A 6,460-nucleotide genomic window follows, 5' to 3' on the forward strand; every position below is an offset into this window, starting at 1 on the left:
CCCAAATTATAGTCTGTAAAACAAAGAATTTATGGAATTTAATGCATACTTCTCCACACTCAAGTTATTATTTTAAATTATATTTTAATAATAAGCCCTGTCAAACACTTGACTTCAAGTCTTATCTTAAAGACCATCTTTGTTGTTTTTAAAATGATTTTTGCTTCAATTTTGTTTAATTAATATTAGAATTTGCAGGAAAGGTAATGCATATAAAAACACATTTTGTTGAAGCTTCTAGATCTTCTAGCCAGATCAAATAATCTTCTATTATCTAGCTTAACCCATGCACAGAGCAAAGACGTTCTGCCTCTTCAACAGTGAATTCTCACACCACCATGTCCACCTCTGCTTTCTCTTCATCTCTTCAACAACTTTCTGGTTCCAACCAGAGCCAAAGGGTTATAGCCACCTATTACCAGTCCACAGCCAGCTTCCTGGGCTCCATATTGCCACCACAGTCTGATTACAGCAGCAGTAAATCCTTTCCACTGTGGACTCCAACTATCAACAACCCTACAGTGGCCAACCTGTAAATGCTAAGCCATCCCAAACTGCAAATTCTAGGACCATATCAAGAACTCCCAACAATGAAATACCAGGATCAAAAGAAAAGCTTTGAGTCAAGATTTGGAGAGAAAGCTGAAATGTAAAGACAGCGTTCTTCATAATGGAAGTCAATGGCTAACATATGAGAAGATAGATTGCAGATTACTAGAATCACAGAATGTAGTTGCTGTGTTTCAAGCTCAAAATGATAGAGAGCACAATTTCAAACACACACGACTATAAGTTCCAGTGTCACAAGTAAGAAGTAGATCATTTTCAAAGGGATACGTGAATGATCAGGGTTCAATCCAGAAGAAATCTTACCCACCATATTTTATTCAAGTGTGAGAGAACATGTTGACTGAATTGGAAGATTCTGCAGCATGAACTTTGTAGAGAGTGGACCACCAGCTCCTAATATGTCATTCTGTATAAATGGAAGACCAGTTTAATCAGATGATTTTCACAAAATGATGATGTCTGAGAAGTGTTATCATTCATTCATCTTTGAAGTGATGAGAACTTCAGATGCAGGGTTTTTGCATGTGCTGCCTTGAGCTGAACAGGAGAAGTCACATTTACTGTGCTGGTGAGCGTCCTTGCAAAAGAACAGAGAAGAGCACCAATTCTCACCTTTAGACAACAAAGCAAAAAGGTTTTTGAGGGAGATTCAGTGAAGCTAGAATATCAGATCTCAATAGTTCCTCCACCAAAGCTTTCTGGAAAAGAAATAACAAAATGGTGCAATTCAATGCTGACCAAACAAATTTATAGCATGATAACTATAGATTAGTTACTTTATTGATAAAGTTGTAAAAAAGAAAGATTCTGGTGTTGGTTGTTATTAAAGATAAGTTAATGAGCGACCACACATAACAGATTAGATGTTGTAGCCTGTGCAAACCAAACTCTTCCAACTCCTAAGCTTATGTGCTCAACCAACTTTCAGCAAATATTTACCATTAAACAGGAAACATTTAGATGTGAAATAAACTTTTAACCCATAAGGAGAATTTCAGCATCTGGCAGCTCAGTCTGGAATCTGTGAAAGTGAAAAACCTGAATCACTCTATCAACATTGGAAAACACAGTGATATATTTGATTAAATTTTTGAAGTAAGTCCATAGGTGTTTTAACAGAATATGGCTTTATTAGGTAATATAACTGATATATGTGTGTGTGTTTTCATATTTATTTATTTTTGAAAGAGAGAGACAGAGTGTGAGTGGGGGAGGGGCAGAGAGAGAGGGAGACACAGAATCTCCAGGCTCCAGGCTCCCAGCTGTCAGCAGAGTCCAATACAAGGTTCAAACCCACAGACCACGAGATCATGACGTGAACTGAAGTCAGACACCTAATCAACTGAGACACCCACGCGCCCTGATATGTGTGTATTTTATATGTATATGTCATACATACACATATAATATATATATGTGTATAAATATATATGTATATTATTTATTCCTTGACTCTTACATATTCTAGCTGTTGATCTGGCTTGTGAAGCCTACAGAAAATCTGGGTTTATAATTGAGAAGACTATTTAAAATGTGGACTTTTAACCTTTAATTCATACACACTTGACAGTTGCAGGTTATGAATTAATACCAACTTTTTAAACACATTTAATTCTTGTTGTAGGGTTTATTGGTACAGTCTATAAATACTGTTTAACCTGTTTTCTCTTATACTTACTAACATGGTATAGATTATCAGAGTGTTCCATAGTTTTATATCAAAAGAGAATTAAAATCCAAGTATAGAAACAACAAGAAAAAAACCCACACATTTCTTCTCACACCAAAACAAGTAGCTATTATCTAGGTAATTTTTCTCAGGGAAAAGCAAGCAAAATGTTATTTATGATTGATTTCATTGTTTCCTCTCAGTCTTTTGTCTCCTTTCAACTTTATTCCTAAGTTTCCTACTACTTTATTTTCCATTGGATTTATTTTTTTAACAAAAAATTTTTTAGAGAGCTGTATTAATTGGGGTAACTTTAAAGTTAAGAAAGTTAAGGATGAACCCGAGGAGGGTAGTAGGTGTAATTTCACAGTCAACAAGGCATCATCTGAGTCTTAGATTTGCTGGCTTTTAGAGTATCCACATCAAGGGGTGCCTGGGTGGCTCAATCGGTTTAGCGTCTGACTTCAGCTCAGGTCATGATATCACAATCTGTGAGTTTGAGCCCCACATCAGGCTCTGTGCCTATAGCTCAGAACCTGGAGCCTGATTCAGGTTTTGTGTCTCCCTCTCTCTGCCCTTCCCCTGCTCACATTCTGTCCCTCTCAAAAAATAAAATAAAAACATAAAAAATTTAAAATATTCACATCAAGATGGTAGCTTTTCCTTTTTCGCAAAAGATGATATATTGCTTTGTTGAAATGAATATATATACTTTTATTTAATTTCTAATTACTAATTCAAAATGATGCATAACCAACACAGCTATGTAGATTTTGGCTACCAGAAGAGAAGGTGAGTAACATTTTAGTATTTAACAGGTCATGCATTATGATAACTTACATTTATTATCTGACTCTTTCAAAAAAACCTTGCAAGATAAGTTTCATCCCCACTTTACAGATTATAAAACTGGGACTTAGAAAACTCAAGTTACTTGTTTAATAGGATGTATCTATAATTGGGAGAGCTAGAGTTATTTCTTAGCCAATGTGATGCAACACAATGTGATGACATTCAGCCTTCTTAAGACATATTTTCATTTTTTATTTTTTTAAGTTTATTTATTTATTTTGAGAGAGAGAAAGAGCTTAAGTGGGATAAGGGCAGGGAGAGAGGGAGAGAATCCCAAGCAGACCCCCCCCACCCCCCATCATTGCAGAGCTCAGGATGGGTCTTGATCCCAAGAACCGTGAGATCATGAGCTGAGCCGAAATCAAGAGCCAGGCACTCAACCAACTGAGCCACCCAGGTCCCCCAAGACATATTTTTAAAAATTATCATTTGGATGACCGAAAGTCATATTTTCAAAATATGATTATAATAGGCACAACTAAAATTCAAAGGACATTAAGACAGCTGATAAAAGATTTATGCAAACTTACTGTTTTCAATCATAATTATAGGCAAATTATGAAACTACCCACACCCTCATGAAAGGCAAGATAATCTGTTCCATTTGTATTGGGAACAGTACAAAAATAATGAAAGAGAAGGTACTTTTTTATTTTAAAGTGTCTCTCCATCATTTTCTCTTGTACATAAAATGGAAAATACTGCTTTTTAAGCTCAAGAAGATGGAGATGAGGTTACATGAGCAAGGCTAGTAGCATAGAGAAGGAGCCTTATTAGATTTTCCAGAGCCACTATTAGAATTGTTAAATATGCCCAAGGTAACTGAAGTGTTCAAATAAAAATAAAATGTATGAGGATTAATATTAAAAGAAACCTTCACAAAGATAACTATTAATTGCTAGTTTTCAACTAATAATTCAAGCTAACTAAAAACTGAATTTCAAAATTAACCTTAATATTTGAGTTAGGATATAATATATATTACACTATAATATTTACTCTAAGTAAATAAAATTTGGAAAACTTATCTTTGGATTTTTGGTTGAGTTTCTTTTCCATTTCGTGATACAAACAGGGGCTTAAAAATGAGTAGCTCCTGCTAAATCTTGTTTTACTCTCAAAAATATCTAAGAAAGTGGGAATATAGAATGTGGACAAAAATAGGGTTTCTCCTCAGTGAAAAATATTTGCACCATTTTTATTTTCATATGCATGATAGTTGTAAAAATTGTCACATTAAAGCTCTTAATAAATTTATTAGTAATTTATTAGTATTAAAGTGAAAACACACTTACCTCTCTCAGAAATCGTAGTTCCTTTCCTTATGTTCATCAGATGTTTTTGTTGTATATATAGTTCATCCATGTTGGTGGTGAGCTTCATTTTTCTCAAGTCTTTGAAGTGATGTGGGAAAATAAAGCTTACTCAACGTAACTTTACTTTTGTTCACTCTAGCTATTACTTCCTTGTGTAGTTGGCATCCACGAATATAATTTGAAAACATAATGCATTACATTTGATTAAAAATCATGTCATATCTGGACCTCATTTGACATTTATGTTACCTAGGTTATACATTGGTGAATATATTAAGCAGTTACATTAACTTATTATTTTTGATTCCTTTCAAAATTAATTCATTTTTATTTTACCTGTAGTTCCCCATTCTTTTCTTCTCTTTTCTTTTCTTTTATTCTCTTTTCTTTTTTTTTTTTTTTCCCTTAAAGTCTATATTCAGATGTAAGGATATTTTTGAATGGTAATGGTAGCTCACTAATTTCTTTTTAACTTACTATGCAGATGGCAATACCTAAAAAGTCTTTCAATAATAGAAGTTACAGGGGCGCTTGGGTGGCCAGTCGGTTAAGCGTCCGACTTCAGCCAGGTCACGATCTCGCAGTCCGTGAGTTCGAGCCCTGCGTCAGGCTCTGGGCTGATGGCTCAGAGCCTGGAGCCTGTTTCTGATTCTGTGTCTCCCTCTCTCTCTGCCCCTCCCCCGTTCATGCTCTGTCTCTCTCTGTCCCAAAAATAAATAAACGTTGAAAAAAAAATTTGAAAAAAAAATAATAGAAGTTACAGAGTCTCTAATCACTGAAGTATGCTCTGAAAAATTTTGTCCTGTTGTTTTCTGTGTATTAATAGTTATACAGATTAATGATGGGATTTTATTTCAGGGATGTCAATTTGGGATGTAGGGTGTACAATGGTACATATTAAAAGGTGAAAAATAAGCTGGGGAGTTCATAGGCCCATTTGATATCATTTGGTGTTAGACGTTTTTCAGTATGAAAGTTGACTTATTCTATTAATGAAGTTCACAACCCTTGAATCATCTGCTAGGCTTCTGTTATAATCTTCTCCATGAGGTTGTAATTTTTAAAGCTATGGTAATATTATATGCTTTTTTTCAGAAATTCCTTCAAATTATAATTATGACAAACTAAGTCATGAGATACTATGCAATTTAATGGATCAGTGAACACTGAGTATATAATTTATTTTTGAAATTACCCTCTTGAAGTTTCTTTTAAAAACTTTATAAAACCATGTCTACATACATCTGTTAGAAAAATGAATGGTTTCTACCAACCAGGTTTTCAAAACCTTGATCATTTAAAAAATGTTTATGTTCTTTGATCCCACATTTCCTTAATTTATTCGAGCTTTCCCCTTTCCAGTGACAACCAATTGTTATTTTTTTTTTATTCCAGTAGAATGTTATAGACATTTCCATCTGTGCTTAAATCAGCATGCTGTCATTATTTGTGTGTGTTCTTTTGTTACTTGTTTCAGATGAACTTGTTAGGGACAAGGGTATTGTGTCACTATTCTATTTTCATGTATTTATTTCCTTTATAAGCCAAACAGTACCTGAAACAATGAACATTCTTCAAGGAATTTTCCTGAAGAATTTTTTATCCATAATAATAGTCCCATTAGTATTGGAACTACTGTGCCTTAAAAAAGCTTAGTATGAGTTAATGATCCATTGACTCCAGTGGCTACAAGCAGTAGATAAGAGATACCTTTCTGCTAAGGGTACACTTTCCTCTAGATTATATTTCAAGATACTAACTCACATATTCTTATTTTCATTGAAATTTTGAAACCCTTCAATCCTATGCCAGACATTATTTGCATTTATGATATTCGTTTTCTTCTTTCTTCTTTCTTATTAACACTGACCCATCCATTTATGGTGGGGGCAGCAATATGTATGGATAAGCCTCCTGACCTCTTAACTTTTGTTACACCTAGGCATGGCCTATGATGCATTATTGTCAATGAGATGTAAGCAGGAATTTTTAGAGGTGAAGAAACCATTTTAAGGAGGACAAAACAGCTGGTTTTGGTTTGCAGTTCTTGTAG

At 34.3% G+C, this 6,460-nt stretch overlaps 1 pseudogene; it reads left to right on the top strand.

Annotated features, from left to right (window-relative positions):
- The first annotated feature begins 206 nt into the window (after nucleotides 1-206).
- Nucleotides 207-1,643, top strand: LOC121041880 (myotilin-like; annotated as a pseudogene).
- The last annotated feature ends 4,817 nt before the right edge of the window (nucleotides 1,644-6,460 follow it).

Source organism: Herpailurus yagouaroundi, unplaced genomic scaffold (genome assembly GCF_014898765.1).
Source record: "Herpailurus yagouaroundi ecotype Mexico unplaced genomic scaffold, PumYag 29, whole genome shotgun sequence".
NCBI lineage: Eukaryota > Metazoa > Chordata > Mammalia > Carnivora > Felidae > Herpailurus > Herpailurus yagouaroundi.